The 23,746-nt window shown below is 47.1% G+C and overlaps 1 protein-coding gene across 5 annotated transcripts in view; it reads left to right on the top strand.

Annotated features, from left to right (window-relative positions):
* Positions 1-348: 348 nt before the first annotated feature.
* Positions 349-23,746, top strand: part of INPP4A (inositol polyphosphate-4-phosphatase type I A) — a 152,381-nt gene continuing 128,983 nt past the window's right edge. For all 5 annotated transcript variants that reach the window (XM_063078963.1, XM_063078962.1, XM_063078959.1 and 2 more), the window contains exon 1: positions 349-540. The gene's annotated coding sequence lies outside the window, so the exon portion shown is untranslated. The remainder of the gene's footprint in view (positions 541-23,746) is intronic.

Genomic DNA, 23,746 nt, shown 5'->3' with positions numbered 1-23,746 from the left:
CGCTTGCCCCGAGGGCAAACGGCCTGATCTTGTCACCGGGTCGCGGCTCCTCTATGGAACCTTCTCCCTTGGGGATGTCAGGGCCTGAAAACCCTCAGTGCATGTGAGGATAAATATACCAACGTTCAGTTAAGTACAGAAGTCCAAGAACTCCTTGCAGGCGACGCAGTCACCGAAGAAGGTGGGACACCGTCGCCACCCAAGAGCATAAGTCAGAGAAAGCGGTAGGGCCACGTGGGTCGGCGGCGCGCGGGGGCGGGGCGCGAGGCGAGCCGTGGCTCGCGCGGCGCGCATGCGCAGCGAGGGGGCGGGCCCGGGGCGGGGCCACGAGCGGCGCCTGAAGCGGCGGCGGCGCGGGCGGCGGGTTCGCAGCAGAGGCGGGTGCCGCGGGCCGGGGCTGGAGGGCCATCTGCTGAGGCGGTGGCCACAGCCCGAGACTTCACGCCCGGGCGTCGGCGCTGCTTTTGTGGGACTCGAGCGCGCGGCCAGGCAGGACGGAGGACAGCTGGGCGGCGGGAGCCGGGGGCCGGGGCGCGCCAGGTAGGTGGCCGGGCCGGAGGCGACGCGGCGGCTGCCGGGAGGGACAGGGATGGACCGCGGGCGCGTCCTGGTACCCGCCGGGCCGGACGGGGACGGCGCCCGCGGTTGTCATGGAAATCGCACAGCCTAGCGGCTCCCTCGCGGTGGCGTCTTTTGAGATCAGTCCAAGCCTGGCCGACCCCTCGCCAGGTGAAGACCCGGCTGGCCCGGGCTGGCGGCGGGTGCCGAGCGGTGAGGAGGGAGCCGCGGGATGCAGGACGCGGCGCCCCGAGCCCGGGTCGCGGCGCCTCCCGGGTGCGTCTCCGGGGCTGGGTCTGGCGACTCGCGACGCTGAAGGCCTCGCTGTGCTCGGGTGTAAACAGCCAGGTAAAAGTAAACATGCATTTCAGAGCAGGAGATCTGGTCTCCATCCTCAAAGCACTTTTTTCCTTTTCTGCCGGCCCTTAGCCCCCGACATTTCTCGCATCTTTGCTTTTTACATTGTTTTCTCTCTGGCTCTGCTCGTCTGTTAATTGAGGCCTGAGAAATTTGCAGGGATGTGTGGCCGTGTTTTAAAACGCCAGACACGAATGTGTAGGCCATAGAAGACAGATACTCAAAATGTCAAAGGTAAATTTACGTCTTTGTGGGAGAAGGAAGGGAGCGTTAATGGGCTCGGCTTCCCTCCCCCTTGTCGCCTGCCCTCTGACGTTACATAATGATGTGTTCCTCCTGCCCGGAGTTCATCCATAATGACAGATCATGAAAATATTCCTCCGGGTAAGAAAGAAGCATAGGCCATTGTAAAGTCCATGTTCTTGTATTTTGCTTTGCCATTGAATGTGTTTTGTGTTGGGAGGCTGCCTAAGAGTAGAATTTGATTTGTCACCTGCCCCTGAGGGCATCTAAACCAAGCGAGTGGGGGGTGGAGGGGGGCAGTTTGGATGTTGCAGTGAAATTCTGCCGGGTTCATCTCCTGTTCACAGTGGGTTGTGTGGATCTTGGAAAGTCCACAGCGTTGGGAACAGAGCAGGCTGACCTCGGTGTGAATCCTGGTCCTGCCACTTGCTAGCTCTGGTTCTCGATGTTCTCAAATCTAAAAGGTGGGAACAGAACGGAACCTCTTTTGCTGAGTTTGTTTTGGAATCTAGATGCTGTTGCATTGGGCAGTGCACATAGAATACCTATAGGTTGTTCTAGAATGAAGCCTACTTTTCTTTGAGTGGAAACAATCTCTTTTTAACAGGAATTTTGTCTTTGAATCTAGTCTAGGGCCTTTGTTTTGGGGGTTCTTTGCTGAAATGTTTACTCCTGGAAGACTTAATTTATTGGTTTCTTTGAAGAAAGATGAATGATGGTGCCCACGTGTGAAGGTCAGCATGGTGGTTCTATTCCAGAGGTGTTGTCAGGAGACCATGATTCTGTCCCAGGAGTAGCGTTGCACTGGAACGGAGCCTCACAAGGCCCTGTTTTCTGTGTTGTCTTGTAAACACGCCTCTGTAGCAACAAGCCAAAATTACTGGGAGGGTTTTGGTCCAAGACAAAGGATGCTGGACAAATTTGAAGAGAAAGGAGGGCTGTATTTCTCTGCGATAGAATTAGTTGTAGTTAACTAACTGCTTTATCTGTCTAGCTACTTTTCATTTGGCATATTCCGTCTGAGTGTTTATCTGTTCAGGTAAGTCCCATCTCTCAACTAGACTTGGAGCCAAGGGAAGATGTTGTAGTTTATCCCATTGTTTTGGAAACTGGATATTTTGCCTTATTGCTGTTAAGCTGAATATTAGGGTTTGAAAAAAATCACTTTAAGGAAAGGATGAAATAAAACAATATACATGAGAGCTTTTTGTAAACTGTAGAGTGCCAGAGAGAAGGAATGTGTATAACAGAGAACTGTTGGCCCTGGCAAGTCCCTTTAGCCAGCTGCCTACCTGGATCATTCTCAGCCAGCATCTCCATGAATGCACGGAAAGGTACTATGGGACCAACTGAGCCCTGACACCCATCCATCTATAAAGATCATAGGAACTCAGTATGGTAGAGTGAAGGGGGAGAATTGCTACCAAGACTATTTTATCCTGTTTTTGTTTTTTAGTGAAAAACTCCTTTTTAGCTTCATATTCTGGATAAGTTCCCACAGCGTCATCAAGCACTCATGATGTCAGGAGGTGTTGACTTTCACTGAGAAAAAAAAAATAGCCCAGATCTGCAGTGAAGAAGGCTTGGTTATTTCGGTGCTTCTTTTGTAGATCTTGATTAATGAGCTGGTCTTGAGAGATCCTTCAAAACAGCGTTTTTCAGTGTCCTAGACCAGAAGCTCTGTGAGTAGAGTATATTTTGGGGACATCAATATTAACACCCATTGCAGGAGTGCTTCATTTTGTCTCTCTGTGCTTTTAAGGAAAGAAAGCGATCATGAACCTAGTCCCAAGAACTTACCTATATTTCTATGCTTATGCACCCCATGCTCTCTCTTTTTTTATTTTTGTATTTTCATATGATTTCAGATTCACAGAATAGTCGCAAGAATAATTCAAAGGATTCTCAGGAATATCCTTTACCCAGATCCTCTAAATGTTGACGTTTTGCTACATTGCTTTATCTTTCTCTTATGTTTGTGTGACTACTTTGTTCTGAACTATTCAGTAGTAAGTTGCAGACTTGATGCCCTTTTACCTCTAAATACTTCACTGTTTATTTCTAAAAACAAGGACATTCTCTTACATAACAGTAGTACAATTATTATAAATCAGGAAATTAACTTTGATGCATGCTATTTGTTAGTGTAGGGATCTTACTCAGATCTTGCCAATTTCCCTAAGAATGTCCAAAAGAAAATCCTAGATCATTTGTTATATTAAGTCGGTCTGTCTCCATAGGCTCTTTAATCTGGAACAGTTCCTAAGTCTGTCTTTGTGTTTTGTGACATTGACATATTTGAAAACTACTGACTTTTTAAGATAATGTCCCTCCCTTGGGTTTCCTCATGGTTAGATTTGGTGATGTGCTCTGGCACAAGTAGCACGGGGCTGCTGGAGGCTGTCGTCTCAGCATGTCCCAGGAGGAGGCACATGCTGTTGATTACTCCAGTCACTGGCCCTGTCAATTTTGATTACTTGATTAAGGTGGTGTCTGCCTCTTTGAAAAATTGCCATTTTTCCCTTTGAAATGAATATGCATCTTGTAGGAAGAGAATTTGAGACTATGTAAATATACTGTTATTCCTCATATTTTCACCCACTAGTTTTAGAATTCATTGATGCTTCTTACCTGAATCAGTTGTTATGATAGTTGACAGATGGTGACTTTCTAATTCCATATTTCCTTCTACACTTATTGAATTGTATTGAAAGGAAAGAAATTTTTTTCTCCCTTATTTATTTATTTTTTGATTTACACCTCTGGACTAATGAATTTTTGCTTTATTGAGTAGATCACAGTCTGTTACTCTTGTTACACATTTTATTGCTCATATTGTCCCAGATTTGGCCACTGGGAGCTCCTTCAGGCTCAATCTTATGTCCTATTGACAAGTGCCCATCATTCTCTGAGGACTTCTTTTCTTTCTGGCACAAAATCTTCAAGACTCAGCTTGTTGTTTCCTGGCCTCAGCCCTGGAATTTCTCCAAAGAGCCCTTGTTCCTTTCAGTGGAGAATGGTTTTAAAAACCAAGATGTGGACACTAGGAGTGCTCATTGCTACTGAGGTGTCACTGCTTCTAGACCTTCTCAGTGGAGAGATGCTCTCACTGTAAACATAAATGTAGTCACATTACACAGAATTTTCTGTGATTTGGTTATTTAATGCTGTGTCCTGAAGATCTGTAGGTACTGATGTGAAACGTTTGCCTTTTTTAAAAAATTATATTCCAGGGCCGAGCCCGTGGCGAACTCGGGGGAGTGCGGCGGCGCTCCCGTCGCGGGTTCGGATCCTATATAGGACTGGCCGGTGCACTCACTGGCTGAGTGCCGGTCACGAAAAAGACAAAAAAAAAAAAAAAAAAAAAAAAAAAAAAATTATATTCCATAGTATGTATGTACCATAATTTATTTTACCATCCCTTATTGGTGGATATTTAGGTTATTTCCAGTTTTCTTCTCTAAAAATGGTGAGGAATCCATAAGCTGTATCACTGTTAACAGTCACAAATATTTCAGTCTTCTAGATCCCGAGAAGTAGAATTTCTGGGCCAGAGCGTAATTTTAAATTGATAGTTTTGCCAAATTGCTTCCCCCCACCCTCACAAGCCTTTATCAATTTGTACTCCTTCCATTAGTGTGTGAAATTGCCTATTTCCCTTTAACTCAGCCAACATTGAAGAAATTTTGTTAATTTTGACAATCTTATAGGCAAAGAAGACAGTATTGTTTTAAGTTTATTTCCTAAATTGCCAAAAATACTGGAAACCCTTTCTTGCTGATTTATATTTTAGCTTTTGTGAATTACCTGTTCACATCCTTTGCCCACTTTTTTTTTTTTTTTTTTTTAAAGATGACCGGTAAGGTGATCTTAACCCTAGACTTGGTGTTGTCAGCACCACGCTCAGCCAGTGAGCGCACTGGCCATCCCTATATGGGATCCGAACCCGTGGCCTTGGTGTTATCAGCACCGCACTCTCCCGAGTGAGCCACAGGCCGGCCCCTGCCCATTTTTTCTTATTAGGTTGTTTTTCTTTGTCTTACTGGATTGTGGAAGTTACTGTATCTTTGGACTTTATTCTTGGCAGCCTTATAAGGCTTTTTTTTTTTTATCCTGGAGGAGAAGGAATCTAACCTTTTCCAAGCACCCCCTGCGTGCCAGGCCTGGGCCAGGTCTCTCTGGGCATCCTCAGTGAGGTCCTGTTGGGAGGCACACTGTGGTGTTGAGGAAAAAGCGAAGGTGAGGCAGTGGTTAGGGCACCGACCTGAGGGTAGGTGAAAGAAGCTGAACTGGGATTAAACCCAGATCCATCTGGATCTAGTGTCATTTCCATTAAATCACATAACTTCCTTCACAGGATTTTAAAACAAATGCTTTGCTTTATGTATCAATGAAGGGATGAAAATTAATTACCCAGACTCCCCAATATCGGCAATTTCTATTTTCAGTGTTTTGCTTCGTAAATCAGGAACTTCTTTTATTCAGTCCTGTTTGCTGAGCGTACTACACCTCTTTCAAAACCACTTATTTTATTCCTAGAATTATTGTGGACTCTGGAACTGAACTTCCGGTGAGTCTCCAACGAGCTATGTTACTTTGGACAGTAGCTTAATCTTTCTTTGCCTCAGTTTTCTCATCTGCAACACTGGGCTGATGGTAGCAGCAGCCCTAGAGGCTTGTTAGGGGAAGAAATGTATTAACACGTCAAGTGCTTGGAACAGGCGGGCATATGAGCCATTGTGATGAGTTCATGTATAGACCATGTGCGGTTGGCATGGAACTTGGAATTAGACTAGCCTTTTCTCTATGGGGTCAATGTCTTGACTGTCCCTTTCATCGTAACTGCCTGGGGATTGAGGAGCCAGGGCCCTGGGTTCCGCGCACGTTTCCTCTTTCTGGTCTCTGCACACACCTTTCTCATGTCCTATCATGGCTGTCGGGCCCATGTCCATCTGTTGTTTGTCCACAGCCTTAACCTGGGGCAGGTACGACACTGAGGGCCTTTTAATATGGAGTCTGTTCAGTGAGGTTCACCTGGTGAAGGCCTTATATGCAGGAAGGCAAGTAAATGTGTATGGTGGGGGATGTGGAGGGCTCATGCTATGGTGCTAAAGACTAGGATTCTGTTTTCTGGAATGGGACCAGGAAGACAGCGGGGTGTCCTCTGACCCCCAGGAGGAGGGGCAGGGACCTCTGGAGGAGGAAAACTTTCACCCCTCCCAGCTGCCTTCCTGGGACCCTCCCAGAGCCCCTTCTCTCAGGCACCTGGTAATTCTCCTGACCCCAGGCCTGCAGGGCCCCTTGTTGTACCTTACTAGGTAGGATGCTGAGGTCTCCTAAAAATCCCCTGCCCCCTTCCAGCTCCTCCCTCTCCCCTGCAATAGCCCTCATGCAGTTGGTATCAGCTGCTGTTATGGAAGCTGTCTTTCTTTCCCTCTCCTGTGTTGCTTGCATTTTTAAATGGTTTATTCTCTAACCCATTAGTGTGAATTTTCAAGAAGGATGACCTAGGTGTATAAATTCTGGAAATATGAACGAAGTATATCTAGGCAGGTGGGTATCTCTGGGGAGCAGGGTCCTATTAGGAAACAGGGATCCCCAGTTCAAGGGTCTCCTTGTATTAGGGGGTGTGTCAGTTGGCATATTTTTGGCTGCCAAGTAAACAATGACATTTATTATCTCAGAGGAAAGGAGTCTTACTCCGTCGACAGTTGAGTAATTTCATCAAGAACATTGATTCTTTTCCTCTCTCCAGCCATCACTGCTGGTTTCATTCTAGGGTCAGTCACATGATTATGAGATGGTTGTCAGTGCCAGTGGGAGCAAGGAAGGAGACAAGCCAGCTGGGTCCCTAGCCAGAGTCCACCAGTCCTTCCCTCTAGCCTGTGGGAACAGAGGATCACGTGGCCTCACCTGGACCAATGACATGAGGCTGTGAGACTGCGTGACTGATGGGCTTGGGCCAGTGCCCTTCCAGTTGAGGTCTCCAGATTAGCAGCATCAGCATCACCTGAGAACTTGTTAGAAATGCAGATTCTCAGGTCCCACTTATCTACTGAATCAGAAACTCTGGTATAGGGCCCAGAAATCTGTTTTAACAAGCCTTCAAGGTGATTCTGATAAAAGGTCAAGTTTGAGAACTGCTCTCTTAGTTAAATAAAGACCACCCTCACTCCCCAGCTGGAGATGGAGCTGCCTTTTCCTGAAGCCCAGGGAGGACAGGTCCCAGAATAGGAAGAAGGGAGAGTGGATGTTGGGTGGTCAGCCCAGAGTGTGAATTGAGCGGCATGGCAAGTGGTGGGCAGCTTTGCTCTCCTCTGTCCCTCTCATGCACCAGCTTATCTGCCCAGCTAAATTCCTTGGCCCCCATGCCTGCAACCTCTCCAGCTTCTCTGAATGTGTCTTCTGTCCCCACTGTGAGACGTGTTAAAGGAAGCAGCATCGATTAAACCCCAGCCTTAGGTTCTGTCTGTGGCCCATCACAGACAGATGGATTCCACTGGGCCAGTGCCAAGGACCTGGGCTGGCTGTTCAGACTCACTTCCAAAGCCACTCCCAAAGTGTGTTCACATGTGTAGGGTTTGCACACTCTACTACTCCTTGCTTGTTAGAAAAAAATAGCAGGACAGTTAGTAGGGCTTGAGAAATACTTAAGGAATTGGATTGGAGACAGCCTAAGTGACGTAAGTGGTGGTTTATAGCTCTCTGGCTTTGCCTAATAGGACCCATTTTATGTCCCCCTTTTCACAAGTACAGCTCCAACGTTATGTTTGGGTGAAGTAAAATAACTACCTCCATGGTATAATTTGTGAGATCAAAATAGACCACTGTTCCAAATTTGTCCTGAAACTAGTGAGCAGAGGTATTTCTAGATTTTCTTGACATTCTAAGGCTTTACAGTTTCATCTTAGTACATAAAAATAATGCTAAGAAGCAGTCTCACACTGAGCTCTAACCACATTAGCACTAATTATGGAGGAAGGAAGAGCACCTGAGGAGGACACAGGCTGCAGAAGGGTCCACAACAGTGCTTTTTAGATGGCAGTGGTTCATGAAATCAATTCGAGGTTGTGACCAGCATTAAAACATTTTTTTGAAATAAAATAGCGAATGTCCAAGTGCATTTCCTATAGGATAGGTAAGAATCTTTTGGTAAAACAGTTATTTGCATGTGGTGTATTTGGAGTATTGTTATAATGTGAGTGACTGTGGGCTTTGGTAAAGATGTGTCAAACCCTAGGTTTGGGTGCAGGGGATTCTAACCTGTAGGGAGGAGGGGGCTTCTCTAGACACGTGTACACGCTGGGGCTTTTCCTGGGCACAGGGCCTGTGGCTTTCATCAAAACCTGGATGTCTGTGTTTCACCATCGATCTAGAACCACTGATCTAAAAGGAGGGGGCCTATCAGTGGTATGGGCCAGTGGGAGTAGAGCAGGTGCCTTGGGGACAGCAGTCACAAAGTCCTAAACCTTCTGGTCTTGCTCTGGTTTGCTGCCTGTAGTATTTGGCCACCTGAGCGAGATCCTCCTAATAATGTTGGGGGTCCTTAGAATGTCCAATCTGAAACAGGGGAGACAGTGGCAGGGAGTGTGTTGATTTGTCAGAGGTTTAAAATTTAAATTTTGGGTTAAATTGGGTTAAATGCCTGATGAGCCCTTTCCCTAACAGGGCAGATGAGCATATGTCTACCTACAGAGAAAAAGACTGAGATTCTCCTGGTTTGAGACTGGCCCCAATGAGACCGTTGCTGCCTGTGATTCCCTCTGGAATCCTTTGTGCCTTAGCAATGACAGGACAGCTCCCAAGTCACCCTGGCTGGCTTAGGGTCAGGTGTGATATGCACTGATTAATGTGGGCGTTAGTCTGGTTTGTATCACAAAGCATGTGTAGTAAGTCTTTAGTCTGCTTTTTGGGGGGAGGGGCCAAATGGATTGTGGGAAGAAAAAGTGCTGGATGTGAACCTGAGTTAGCTTTGTCATCTGTAAAATGGGGAAAATACTGGCTCACAGGACTGTTGTGAAGATTAATAATATAAGTAAAAGAGAGCTGTCTGTGCTGGACCAGTGTAAGTGTGGATGTTATGGCCCCCCTGCTCAACCTTATGGTCTTAGCTAACTCTGTTTTCCCCACAACACCCCTGTTTTTAAAATGTGCACAAAGGGCTGGAGTTCAGCCCATCTCTGACTCCTGCTCAGGGCACCTCTAAGGGGAAATGTTGCAGAAGAGGGAGGTGCATAGAGGCAGGGGACAGCCAGCAAAGGTCAGAGTAGAAGGATGTGGGCAGGGGTGGAAGAAGGAAGTGGGAGGAGCCTGGAGTCCATAAACTTTCAGTCAGGTGGTCACTGACCTGGCTGAGTCTTTTGATACTTTTTTTTTTAAAGCACATAAAAACCTGTGATTACGTGGGATGGAATGTTGAGTATTTTCACATTTCTTATTCATTGCCTTGACTGTGTTCTGCATATACAAGTGTTAAATGAAATGATCACATTGCATAATTGGGTGGTAATCAAATAGTGATAAAGTGGAATGATTGATGGAGCTCGATTAGGATGGTGCTAGGTGCCAAGAAATGTCAAGATACCTCAGTCTTCCATTTTTACTCCTCTGGTTTGGAAGAGAAGAGAGAGTTGGGTGTATGGATCACCCTTAAGGGGAGACACCTTGCTGGTTGACTCTGGTGGGCACAATCTATCAGCAAGGTGTGTCCCCTAAGGGGACAGGTAGGAGGGCAGGCCTCCAACTTGCCAGTGACTTGGTGAAGCCATGCCCGAATCTCACCCTCCTCCTTCCTCATTTTTCTAGGGGAGGTGATTTCCTTTATTTCTGTCCGGGAATGGAGTTGTGGTAGTGCCTAAGGGCTGCATGGGTGAAGGGTGTGTGTTCTTGATATAGCTGGCGTTGGGCTGAGACCTATCCCACCACACACAGTGTCTTTTTAGGGAAGTACTTTTTTAGTCTGTTGCCTTGGAAATCCTCTCTCTTTACTCTTTCACTTTCTTTCCCCTCTACAGTGATTCAGCAGTAGCTCTCTGGAGTAGAAGAAACTTAGTATCAAAGTTCCTGGAGTACCCAGGATATGTCATTGGAGATTGAAGCAGCCTGTATACCATGCAGACCCAACTCTTCCTGGTCCAATTAGAGCATCCAGTGCCTTTCCCTGGTTTCTCCAGCCTGCTTCCCATCTCCACATCCCTCCTTCTGATGGCATTTGCATGCAGAACCCTAGTACAACTGCAGGTTTTATGTTGAGGTCCAGATCCTTGTCATTTTCCCGTGGACTATGGAGACCACTTTACTCCAAGCATACTTTCCCCTAATAATTTATGCACACTTGTCTTCTGGTTCAAGTCTGTCTTTCTCTCTCTGGCAGCCTGATGTCCTTCCCTGACTTCTCCACCTACCTCTCTCCATGACCTGCTTTTACCTTATTTTTGAGCTATTTCCTATTAGCCATTCCTGACATGTAGCATAAAGGATACATGGATTTAAAGTTGTCACTTAAAGCATACACTGATTAAAAAGACAAAAAGAGCTTCACAAAGAATCCTTATGGAGCTCTGAACACATTTCAGGGATGCTACCATTGCTAAAAGATTTTGCATTCTTTGTTTGCATGCCTTTCTCCTCAAAACGTTGCAGAGACCATGAGAACAGGCTCCTGTCTTACTTGATAATGCACGTAGTCCGCATTCACCCAGCGAGTCGCCTGAGATACATGTCGTGTGATTATCATCATAGGTGCCTTCAAACTGTATGTGGTATTTTGAAGAACTCCACTGGAAGGAGGAAGATCTTTACATTTTAATTCGACTTAATTATTGAATCATTCCTTAATTAGTCAAGTATCTTTACCAAGCTAGGTATTAACCTCTTTGGTCAAAGATAGAAGAAAAGCCAGCAGCATCTGGGTTCTGAAGTAGTGAGAGGCCCTTTGTGTGGGTGGTTGACTGGCTCAGAGAGAGAGGACGCTTCAGTGACTGCAGTCCCACTGGAAATGACTCTTGTACTAACTTGGTTCGTAAGAAGCTTCCAGGTTTTAAAGTTCTTCTCAGTCATGCTCTCATCTGGGGCAGAGTTGGCCTGTTGCATTGGGATTTGACTGCTGGAGATTTGACACCGTCAGGGGGCCGGGCTGCCCTGTCTGATGTGCAGGTCTGTACTTGTCACAGTAGCCAGCACAGCCTCAGCCCACTTTAGAGCAAAGAGGGTTCTAAGCTGTAGTGGATGTGGCTCAGTTCACACAGGGTTAGATGAGATACGATTAAATTCCATGGCAGTAATCATCAAGTCATTCTTTGTAACTGGGCATCACAGGGTTTGACCAGCATCACATACTCACACTTTAGCTGTTTTGTAAACTGTTAAGAATTGTAACAGTGTTTCTCATGGCAACCAGCAGCTGGTGACTTAGACTGTGACCCTAACTTAATGGACTAACTGTAATGAATAAAAACGGGGGCTGTTTTTACCCCATAACCCAGATTTGTCTGTGCTTAATATGCAAGTCAAGCTATTAAATGTTTGGGGCAGTGTGTGGAAGAAACAACATACACATACTCTGTATTATCCTCTTCTCCCACAACACAGTCATCAACACGGAAGACTGATTTCTAACTTCTGTGACCAAATGTACGTGGGTTGTCTCCCCACCAGCAAGCAAGCAGCAATCCTGCAGCTGGCTAAGCAGCTCACAGAGCAGCTCACAGAACGCAGGGAAACACTTAACATTTACCCATTTATTCCAAAGGATCCAAGTAAACAGCCAGATGAGATAAGCAGGACAAGGTTTGAAAGGATCCCAAGCACAGGAGCTTCTGTCCCTGTGGAGTTGGGGTGCGCCACCCTCCCAGCAAAGAGGAGGAAACCCCCACATGTTCACTATCTGGAACCTCTCTTAAGCCAGATCGCTTGGGTTTTTATGGAGGCTTCTCTGCATAGGCATGATTGATTAAATCATTGGCCACTGGTGATCAGCTTAACCTTCAGCCCCTGTCCCCTCTCTGAGATTGGGGGGTGGGACCATCCTGAAGCTACTTAGGGGCTGTCAGCCATCAGTCACCTCGTTAGCATATGAAAAGGCAGCAATTTGGAGATTCTAAGGATTTTAGGAGTATGTCAGGAGACAGGGACAAGACCAAGTATATATTCGCATAATATCACAGGTAGTAAACAGGAATTTAGTATATTTAAATAGTATATATTTCTCAGGCAGCCCTGCAAATAGGATTCATTAGCTTTTATTAGAATTATAAATATTGGTTATGTTAGGGAGAAACTTTTATAAAGTAACTGTATGACACAAATGAATCTTATTATGCTTAAAAGGTCTTATGAGAATGTACTCTTCCCACCCTGGAGCCCAGGGTAAATTTGAAAATGCTTTATTTAAAGGCCTCTTTCTAGAAAAATGGGATTGTTAAACTTAAATTTCAGATGTTATCCTTCCTTTATCCCCAGTTGTCAGCATTCCAGGATGCTGACATTCTATGCCGTTGGATATAAATGGGGAATAAAATTGTTAGGCTTAGACTTGGCTGCATATAACAAAAAACCCGGGGAAAGGAGGCTTAGGCAAGATAGGTGTCCCTCTGTTCCTCTTTCACTGCTGAGGCCAGGAAGTGGGCCATCAGAGCTTAGGCCCCCCCCATCCCCAGAGTGAGGCCTGGGGCCTCCTCTCCAGGATGGTGGCTGGAGGTGCAGCCAGCTCTTGGGCATTCCAAACGCCCGACTGGAGAGAAGCAGACCTCCCAAGAGCTCCTTGCGAAACTACAGCTCACATCTTTTTGGCAAGAACTGAACCCTGGACACACCTAGCAGCAAGGAAGGCAGACAGCCCCAGGCCAAGTAAATGTCAGAGTTCTGGACCTGCTAATAAGGTGTAAGGGGAGGAGAAGGGACATGGGAGGTGACTTGGACTCCTTGTGTCTTCCCTGCAGGTTGTTATCTTTTTTGGAAAATGAGCTTTTCTATTTGTTGGGGAAATTTCTCTGTGGAACTGGAGTTGAGCAGCCAACAACTCCAGAGCTGTAAGACCTTTCTCATTTCCACATGTGCCTGAGAGAGGTCACTTGATCCCTTTGTGCCTCGATTTCTTCATTTAAAAAATAGAAATGGTAGAATTCTAATCTCAGTTCTCAGGGCCAGTGCTGAGGCTCTCAGACCAGAGCTGCTTTCCACCAAGAACCCCCTTGGTGTTTCTGGACCTGTGGGGTGTGGCCAGAAGGGAAGGACTGCCCAGGTGGGGGGATTTCAGGCGGAGCTTGAGGCCTGGACTAGGGCCCGCAGATGAGATGCCCTGAGCGGGAGGGGCCCAGAGGGAGGCAGACAAGCTTCTCCCCTGTGGCCTTCAGGGCGGGAGGGGCTGGCGCCTGTCTCCTAGCCTTGAGTCCTCCACACACAGTTCCCTCCCTGAGTGTGGGAATGGCCAACTCACCAGCTGAACTGAGGACAACACCTAGATCCTGCCTCTTCCCCGCCTTGTCCTGCTTCTCTCCTGAGGGAAAAACCCCAAGTGCCTGCTCTGTCAGATGAAAGGGATCTAAAATCAGTTTACTCTAGGTGTCAGCAAAATTGAATGTGTTCTTCTTTTTGGGGCGTTTGCTTTTTAGGAAGGGTACTAGCAGTTCCTAAAGTCAAAAGAAAGCCTCTGTGATGGTGGGATGTCAGAAGAAAGAAGAGGCATGGAGAAGTTGGGGCCTTCCTCGTGCCTCCAGCCACTGGGCATAAGCATTTTTCTTCTCTGTGTCGGAGTAAAGCTGGCCGGAGCTTTACCAGCCACTCCTGTCACCTGCCCTCCACCCAAACCTAGTGCACATGTGCAAACACACCACTTACACATGCACCCCCAACAAGGCAGCAGCCCTGGGAGTTGAACTCCCTGGAGGAGCCATGCTTTGCTTCCAGACCAACTAGAATCCCCTGGTTTTATGGGTATAGACACACATGTTTTCAAGAATTTTTGCAGAGAAACACTCCCTGAATTCATGCTTCAAAATAAGGACATTTCTCTTTTTTTGGTGGCTGGCTGGTACGGGGATCCAAACCTGTGACCTTGGTGTCACAAGGCTGCACTGTAATCAACTGAGCTAACAGGCCAGCCCTAGGAAATTTCTGATGGTGTTTCCAAAGCTAATGAAAATTTGCTAATCTGTAGTAACTATTTTTCCTTGGTTTTGCGTTTTTTGACTTTGCATTTCAAAAAGGCTTGAATCCTCAAACAGCCATTTTCCACCTTCTCTACCTGGGAGTGGCTACTGAGATGCAGCGAACAAACATAGCATCTTTCTTGGCTTCTCTGCATGAATCATTGCTGCCTTCAGTGCCTGAGCTAGTGATTACCTTCCAGATTGTTTTGCTAGCTAATTGTTCCTCGGTAAAAACATATATTTTTTTTTCATCTTTGAGAGTGGAATATTTTACTTAAGGAGCTGACCACCAGCTTCTGGAAATACCTTCCCTCCCATTCTTGGGTGTGCTGGTCTGTGTTTGCTGGGCTTGCCTCCCCACTCCACTGGGTCCTAGGTGGACATCTGGCCCTGGTGAATGGGATGTTGCTCATTTTTTTCAGAAGAAACAAAGGCTGTTGGGACACCGTAAGTATGCAGAACACATGTGGAAGGTGAGGCCGTGGCCAGGAGGGAAGTGAGTCTGGTTTCCACATTTCATCTCAGCTCTTACAGGGGAAAGTGCAGCAGTGGAGGCGGGAGGGAAGTACAGAGGAGGCGGAAGTTCTTGAAAGCGTGGCCATCTGTGGGAGGTGGCTCTCAGCACACTCTTTGTGGCCACTGGCCCTGATGACTCCTGTCGGGGACGTGGTAGGCACTCAGGAAGCGTCTGAGCTCAACGTGGTGACCACACAGGCCCAGAGACACCCGAGCTCTTGGTTTTGACTGACTTTTGCCACAAGTGTGATCCGCGCATTCACAGGTCATGGAATGTGGTGCTAGGTCAGGGTCGTGTGGTGCTCAGGCAGAGCCGCGTCCTTGTCCTCGGGAATAATGCTCACTGTGAGGCAGCATGATGGTTCAGGGTGAGGAGTCATGCTGACCGAGTGGACTGGGGTCGGGTGCTCACCCCTGAACCCAGAGGCCCCTGCTGCTAGCGAAAGCAGCATTCTGATGGCTTGGCCTGGGTCTCCTGCCCACCTCTCCCCATCCCAGCTGAGTGGCTGAGAAAGCGTGGGAGACACAGTTCCCCTAATGGAGTTCAGGGAACTGTTACTAGGAGGAAGGGGGTCAGTGCTTGGCAGCCAAAAGGAAAAACAGCATAAAAGTAAAATATCTACTAGGTGCACTTGGAGGGCTGTGTGCGGCGTGTTGAGCAGCTGACTCACCTGTGCTCATGTTTGGGAGCTCCTCTTACCCTCTCCTCCTTGGTGTGTAACTCCTTAACAGTAACTCCTTACAGGTCTGGAAGAATCCCTTAAAATGTTAGATTCTACTTTATTACATTTTATGGGGGCATTGTGTCCCACAGTGGCATTCACAAGTGTGAAGACTGCCAGAGTTCTCTGGGGCCATGCCCTGTGAACATCATGGATCTGGGGTATCATAAGACTTAAGTGTCCTTCAGGGTAGGGACAATAGCTCAGTTTTCTTTGTGTCTCCATAGTGTTCCACGGTGCCTGGCACAGAATAGGTGTATAGTGAATGCTTGTTGACTGAATTAATGAACAAAGCTACTGTGTCATGTTGAAATGAGTAAGAAAAGCCTCAGCCTCTCTTGGTAAGACAGCCCACTTCCCTGAGTCAAGTTGGGGTGCAGTCTGGCTTAGGAGAGGGAGCCAGAACCTGTGGCATAGAGGTTGCCCCAGTAAGTTCTCTGGGAGAGACCAAAGCTTTCAACTGGTCCCACTGTGCCTGTCAAAGCCAGAAGCCTGTTCTCTGCAGTGATGTTTTGTGTCTTTGGCACACAGGCCCTGTCGTCCAGCTGGCTGGAGCCTAGAGGCTGCTGCTTCTCCTCTGGGTCAGAAGATGCTGCACTTTAGGGTTTGGCCATCTTGCTTTTGTTTTTGTTTTTGTGATTTAATCAACTTACAGGAGTAAATGTTTTCCCCGTGTATATGTACCATATACACGTAAGTGCGGTATTGTAGGTACTAACTGATAGAGAAGCCTGGTAGGAGGGGGCACACAGGAAAGGTGGCCTGCTCCTGTCATGGGTTTTGGGGAGCATCAGAGAGCCTCATGGAAGAGTAAGTTGTATGTCAAATGGTGGGTGCAATGGCACAAGCTGGAGGTTTCAAGAGAGAAGTGAGGAGGAGGACTGGGGTAACGCATCAGAAAGAGGCTCTGGAGAGGCAGGGCCAGATCGCCCAGGGGGACTCAAGGCCTGTCAGGCCCTGCAAGGTTTGGGACTTCATTCATCCCACACTGAAGGGTCTCCAGACTTCAGAAAAATAATTTTTAAAAAATTCTCTTTTGCTTGTATCCTCATTACTATTTTAAATGATGAAAACAATCTGTAATCATTTTCATGGTTTGAGGAGACCCTTTCATGGATCGTAATAATTCTTATAACCATACCTGCGCTCTGACCACCCAGCGTTGGGGGTTTGTGGGCCAAGACTGGCTTCCTTCTCTCCACTCAGCGTTACCCCTGCAGTCGTGGGTGCCGCAGCTCACTCAGCTCTGCATGGCAGTGGGTCCTGATGCAGGTGGCCGCAATGCCAAACCACAGGGCAGGGCGTCCCTGGTGCCCACGGTGTTGGAGGTGAAGCTGTGCTGTGAAATGGTAGAAATGAAACCCAGCACTGAGGAAGAATATTCTATACCGCTCCACGCCACTTGGGAGACACTGTGCTGCCTGTGAGGAAGAAGCAGCACTCGGGTGTAAAAACAACAGGAAATGCTGGTTTCTAGAAACAGTGTTAAGTGTCTCAGGGGCTCTCCCTACAGTGAAATAGCTGACAGGGCAGGTTCAGGTGGCCCTGCCTTCCTCATAGCCAGGCTTTTCCTGTCACCTTGTGGGGTATCTGATGTTGGGAGCAGTGCAAACGTCAACCACAGTCAAGTCTGTCGGCCAGTGGCTGGCAAGCAGGTAGTTTGGTGGTGAGAGATTATGGGACAGCTTGTGATTCTGCTAAGCCACTCTCCATCTCTGAGACTCTAGGACTCTGCAACTTGGAGCATAGCCTTCACTGTGCCATGTTATATGGTGATGCAGCTGGGGGAGGCAAACATGGCAGAAGGAGCCAAGTCTGAGAAGAGGGAAGTGAAGAGCAGAGAGAGAGGGATGCTCGCGGTGGCATGGTGACTGAAGTCCCTGCCAGCAGGAGGCATGACCCTCTCTTTGATTTTGTCACATGCAGCAGTAACACTGCCTCGAGAAGGGCCCCCCCAAATCCTCCACCTTCTAATTAGTGGCTGTGCACTAATGTCACTTGGTGGGAGTCCTCAAAATATGCCTGTACTTACCTTGACTTGACAAACTTGATAACTTTTTATTTTATGTTTTCAATAGGTAAAAGATTTTCACGGCTTAAAAATTGTAAGGTACACCAGGATGTATAGCAAAGTCTGTCTCCTACCCCATCCCCCAGCCGTTGGGATCCCTTCCCTGGAGACTTGAAAGCCATGTGCTTCTCATGTGCTTCTCCCCAAGCTATTCTGTGTATATGCCAGCAGATGTGTGTGTACCTTTCGCCATGTTTTCCCCATGCCCATGGTCTCATGTTGCACAGTTGCTATGCACCTCACCCTTGCCCCTTACTCTACCATTACAGCGTGAGGAGCTTTGTGTTCCTTTGTCCAGCTGTGCACTGTCCCACTGCCTGGCTGTACTGTAGATTCTTTAACCGGCGCTCTCTGGATGCATGTTAGGCTTTTTCCAGCCTGTGCATGGCACTAATATGTTAGCTGCTTGGAAGAGGCTGCACCTCCGTTGCTCTGAGACCTGGGGCCTGGGCTCTGGCTGGATTGCATATCACCTGGCCGGCAGGAGAGTGTAGGGTTAGATGATGTTTGCAAGCTCCTCCCCATTTATTACAATTATGACCTGGCCTATAACTTTGTCTCTGAGGAGTGGAGGGCAGTTAATGGTTAGAAATTATTATTATCTGTAAAGTACATGTCTTTAAAATATTACCTTCTAGTTACAGACCTTTTAAACTAACCTGTAGCATCCCAAATGAGGCTTGTCAAGGCTGCCTTTGACCTTAGTTTCATGAACAGTGGCTCTGAGGGGCTTTCCTCTGCCTGGCAAGGGCAGGTGGTTCTGGAGGGATCTCTGTGACAACCAGGACCACAGGGTACTTGTGGAATCTTGTGTCTGGCTGGTTCTGGCCAAGCCCTCCCAGCGTGTCAGTTGCAGCCAGTGTGTTGTGTGTGTCTGAGGGGGAAGGGCACAACCCGGGCAAGGGCATTGTAAATACCTTTTGGAGCCGTGTTGGATGGTCATCCTCAGCTTCTGGATCTGCAGGGTGGCATGGTAGTTTATCACAGGTGGAGTGGGTGTGAGATTGCATCACATGGCAAGGACTTCTGTGAGGCCTGCCTCCAGGACTGGGAAGTGGAGGAGTGGTGGGCTCCTGGGAGCGCACCTGCCCATTCCCACTCACTCATGTAGCAGGTAGTTTTCAGGAGCAAGGGAAGCGACTGTTGCTGAGCTGGCCTTGGGATAGCCAGAGAGCAGGACACAATCACCACCTACGCGGAGTTCACAGGCGTGTGTTGTGAGACTGCTTACATGCCTCTGTGTGGGATTTAGGAGCCTCCGTGGGCGAGTAAAGGTCTGGCAGATGTTGGATGCTAGCCCCCAGGGTCTGCTGTGCGCAGTGGTTGAGGAACACTGAGACGGCTTTCCTCCTGGCCACAGCTCACACTGTGCACACCCTCTGTCCTTCCTGCCTTAGTGGTGGGTATCCACTCACTTAGGGCACAGGTCTCCACCAAGTGAACCCAACCTTGGCAGAAGCTCAGAGAAGAGGGGGTGCTAGGAGGGTCCAATGCACAGGGCCTCCAGATGGCTGCTTTTAGGAAGTGAGTAGGCTTCTTTCTGTTCATTTTTTTCTCTAAAATACTCTTGAGGTTTTGAGGCTCCACCCTGAGCTCTTTATGGCTGAGAACTGCTATGGCTTGGTGAAAGGGATGCCTTCAAATCTTGCGTAGATTGGGGAAGAGGGTTGGAGTCAAGGAGGCAGGGCTTTTGGGACAGCAGAGCCCTGACCCTTAGAACAAATGGGGCAGAGGGGAAGGCAGAAGATCTGTCGGCATCCTGGGGCCTTGTCCTAGCAGCAACCCAGAGGAAGCTGAGGCTATGGAGTCTGAGCGGGGAGACCGAGAACAGCGCAGAAAGTGGGATTACTGCACAGTGGGTTTTGATTTTGACACTTGGGACTAATCCCTCCAGAAGGAAAACTGAGAGGGAATGCACAGAACAAGGCTGAAAATATAAAAAGAAAGGGACTTTAGAGGTGAGCGGAACCACTTCATGAAAAGAAGCTGACAAGAAGTGTGGAGGATCAAATGCCAGCCACCCCATCTTTTACTTGCCCAGCCTGCCCTTCTGCCATGTTAGCCTGGCAGAGGCAGAGCTCTCAGGTCCCGCATCAGGAACCCAGGCACTAGCTCCTCTTTTGTCAGCAGCAGGGCCTGGGGCTAAGAGAAGGGCTTGTGCTGTGTTTATTCCGGGTAAGATGGCCCTGACCACAGATCATTATGCCTGAGACCAAGAGGGTCTGCTGCATGAGACAGCGGCAAATGTTGTTCTATGAAATATTTGACTTAATTGTACTGGATGTTCAAGACAAATGCCTGTTGCAAAATCATATTTATATGGGACAGGCTGAGAGTCTTTGGGCAGCCTTGAAAGCATTCCTTTTCAGGACAGAATCAAATGAGACAATGTACATGAAGGAGCTTTTGTAAGCAGGGTACAGAGTTTGTTATTATAGCAGAAAGTCGTAGCTTACACACAGCCTTTGAGGATGGGCTAGTGGTCCAGGGAGGGTGGCAGGAACTGTCCTTCACTAATTGGGATTTCTCAAGTTGCTAATGCCAGGCAGCTGATTGCTTCATATCCACTTCCCATTTAATCCCCTGTATTAGCTTCCTGTGGCTGCTATAACAGACTTGGTGGCTTAAAACAACAAAAATTTATTTTCTCACTGTACTGGAGGCCAGAAGTCCAGAATCAGTATCACTGGACACAATCACTGGGCCGAGTCAAGGTGTCAGCAAGGCCGTGCTCCTTCTGGTAGCTCTAGAGGAGAATTCATTCCTTGTTTCTTCTGGCTTCTGCTGGCTGCTGGCAATCCTTGGCTCATGGCCCCTTCTTCCATCTTCAAAGTCAGCTGTGTAACATCTTCTTTCTGTGACTGCTTCCCTTTGCTTCTGTCACATGCCCTTTTCTTCTTTCTGAAATCTCCCTCAGCTTTCTTCTTGTAAGGATAGTGTGATGGCATTTAGGGCCTACCAGGATAATCTAGAGTAATCTCATCTCAAGTCCTCAATTTAATCACATCTGTGAAGTTTTTGCCATATAAGGTAACATTCACAGGTTTCAGGGATTAGAACATGGACATCTTTTGGGGGGGCATTATTTGACCTACCATGTCTTGCAGCAGCCTTATGAGGACCAACTAACTGTACTGTCCTACATAGACAGTGGGCATAAGGAGGGAGCTGAGGCTTAGGGAGGCAGAGTGGTGGCTGTTGTTCTTTATTCTGTTGGACTCTGGGATAGGTGCCATTTTGTGATGTTGCTGGATACTCACTTGATGAACAGATAAGCCTTTGTCATTTTCCTGTTACATTGGTTTGGAAAAAAGAGAGTTTTGGGGTTGGGCACCATGGCCGAGCCTTGCCAGGGACATGTTTGTTGAATGAATGATTTCTAGTTTCACCATGGCCAAGTGGCCTTGGACAGCCTCCTTTTCCTCATCTGTATGTTGACAGTGTCCAAGGTCCAACCCGTGGACTATGGTGAAAATTACATGGGATCACATGGGTGAAATAGTCCAGCATGGGTGGCCCAGCAAGGGTCTCTGTGCCAGGTCCTCATTCAGTGTGAGTTTTTGGTTCCAACTAAGCAAGAGCCACATGAGCAAGGCCAGATGACTTATAGGACAGACTGTGCATTGGGAGGGTATGCGAATAGTTGACTCATTGAATTCAGCCTACCCTGTTTGAGGCAGCCTAGTAGGCAACAGGAAAAGAGTAGCAAACAAAACGTACAATTCCTGCCTTGAGAGGTGGGTGTCAGAGGTCAAACATTAAAAAAAAATTATTCCTCGGTTGTGGACAGGAAGAAGTATTAGAAGGAAAAGTAGTTGCAAAAATATGAGCAGGTATGTATTATATGTTTATTGACATTTATATGTTATAAATAGCCTGATGAAGATTCACAGTAGTTCATGTCCTGAATCTGCTCGGTATCTTCAGTTCTGTTGTCTTGTCCTTCTTGTCTCTCAGCTGCCTCAGTTGCTGGTCATAGGTCCCTGAAGTCCCTCAGTTGCTGATTGTAGTCTCTGAAGTCCCTCAGTTGCTGGTCATAGGTCCCTGAAGTCCCTCAGTTGCTGGTCGTAGTCCCTGAAGTCCCTCAGTTGCTGGTTGTAGGTCCCTGAAGTCCCTCAGTTGCTGGTCGTGGGTCCTGAAGTCCCTCAGTTGGTAGTCGTAGGTCCCTGAAGTCTCTCAGATGCTGGTTGTAGGTCACTGAAGTCCCTCATTTATGGGTCATAGGATCCTGAAGTCCCTGAGTTGCGGGTCATAGGATCCTGAAATCTCTCAGTTGCTGGTCATAAGTCCTGAAGTCCCTCAGCTGCTGATCATAGGTTGCTGAAGTCCCTCACTTGCTGGTCATAGGATCCTGAAGTCCCTCAGTTGCTGGCTTTCAGGTGCCTGAAGGAGCTGAAGAGGCCCAGGTATCTCCTTGCCCAGAGAGCAGAGCTTGAGAGGAGTCTTCCTACCTCCTCTCTCTGTGCTAAGCCTGCTCCTCTCAGGGCCTGTGGTATCTGCTCCTGGCTTAGGCCTGGCTTCTGCCCAGCCCACAAGTGGACAGTGGCTTGGCCATCTGGCTTTGGTCTCACTCTGGTGCTCTCCCTCTGATTCCCTGGCTGCATGCCCAGGCTGGCCCCTGCCACCTTGCTCAGTCTTCGCTCTGTCTCCCACAAGTCTTGCTCCTACTCCTTCCCCCAGTTGCTTAGATAGAGACCTCCTCTTATTGTTATTTTTAAAAAAACATTTGTACATTTTGTGAGGTACAGTGTGTTGTTTCAATAAGTGCATATATGCACAATGATTCACGTAGGGTAGATAGCATAGTTTTGTACCCATTAGTCCAACACTTTTCCTCCTCCCTGCCACCTCTTCCCCCCAAGCCTCTGGTAACCATTTTTCCACTCTCTACTCCTATGAGAACCTCTTTTTCTTTCTTTTTTAGATTCCCCATATTAATGTTATCATGCGGTATTTGTCTTTCTGTGCCTCACTTGGTTCACGTAACATGATGGTTTCCGGTTCCATCCATGTTGTTGCAATGATAGGATATCATTTTTTTAATAGCTGAGTAGTATTCCATTGTGTATGTATATATATTCTACAGTTTTTTTTTTTTTTTAATCCATTCATGCATTGATGGACTGTAGGTTGATTCCATCTCTTGGTTATTGTGAATAGTGTTGCAATGAACACGGGAAAGCGGGTGTCTTTTTTGGTATATTGATTGCATTTCCTTTGGGTATACACCCAGTAGAGTGAGATAGCTAGGTTGTAGAATAGATCTACTTTTAGTTCTCTGAGGAATATCTGTACTGTTTTCCACAGTGGCTATACTATTTTACATTCCCAACAGCAATGTATGATATTTCCTTCTTCTCTGCATCCTTGCCAGCATTTGTTATTTTTTTGTCTTGTTGATAAGAGTCATTCTAACTGGAGTGAGATGATACCTCATTGTGGTTTTCATTTGCATTTCCCTGATGATTAGTGATGTTGAGCATTTTTTCATTTACCTGTTGGCCATTTGTATGTCTCCTTTTGAGAAATGTCTGTTCAGATCCTTCAACCATTTTCAAATTGGGTTATTTGGTTTTTTGCTATTGAGTCATTTAAGTTCCTTATGTATTCTGAATATTAAACCCCTTGTCTGATTTGTGGTTGGCGAATACTTTCTCCCATTCTGAAGTTTGTCTCTTCACTTTGTTGACAATTTCACTTGCTGTGTGGAAGCTTTTTAGTTTGAGGTAGTCCGATTTATGTATTTTTGCTTTAGTTACCTATGCCTTTATAGTCTCATTCAAAAAAGCACTGCCCACTCCCTTTTCCTGTGGCATTTCTCGTAAGTTTTCTTCAAGTAGTTTCATAGTTTCAGGTCTTTGATCCATTTTGAATTGATTTTTGTGTATGGTGAGAGAGAAGCGTCTAGCTTCAGTATTCTGCATGTGGATATCCAGTTTTCCCAGCACCATTTGTTGAAGAGGCTGTTCTTTCACTGTTATATATTTTTGGCACCTTTGTCAAAAATCAGTTGCCTGTAAGAGTGTTTGTTTATTTCAGGGCTCTCTATGCTATTCCATTGGTCAGTCAGTCTGTTTTTATGCTAATATCATGCTGTTTTGGTTACTATAGCTTTGTAGTATATTTTGAAG

This window comes from Cynocephalus volans, chromosome 14 (genome assembly GCF_027409185.1).
Source record: "Cynocephalus volans isolate mCynVol1 chromosome 14, mCynVol1.pri, whole genome shotgun sequence".
Lineage (NCBI taxonomy): Eukaryota > Metazoa > Chordata > Mammalia > Dermoptera > Cynocephalidae > Cynocephalus > Cynocephalus volans.
This window is presented reverse-complemented; position numbering and strand designations above follow the sequence as displayed.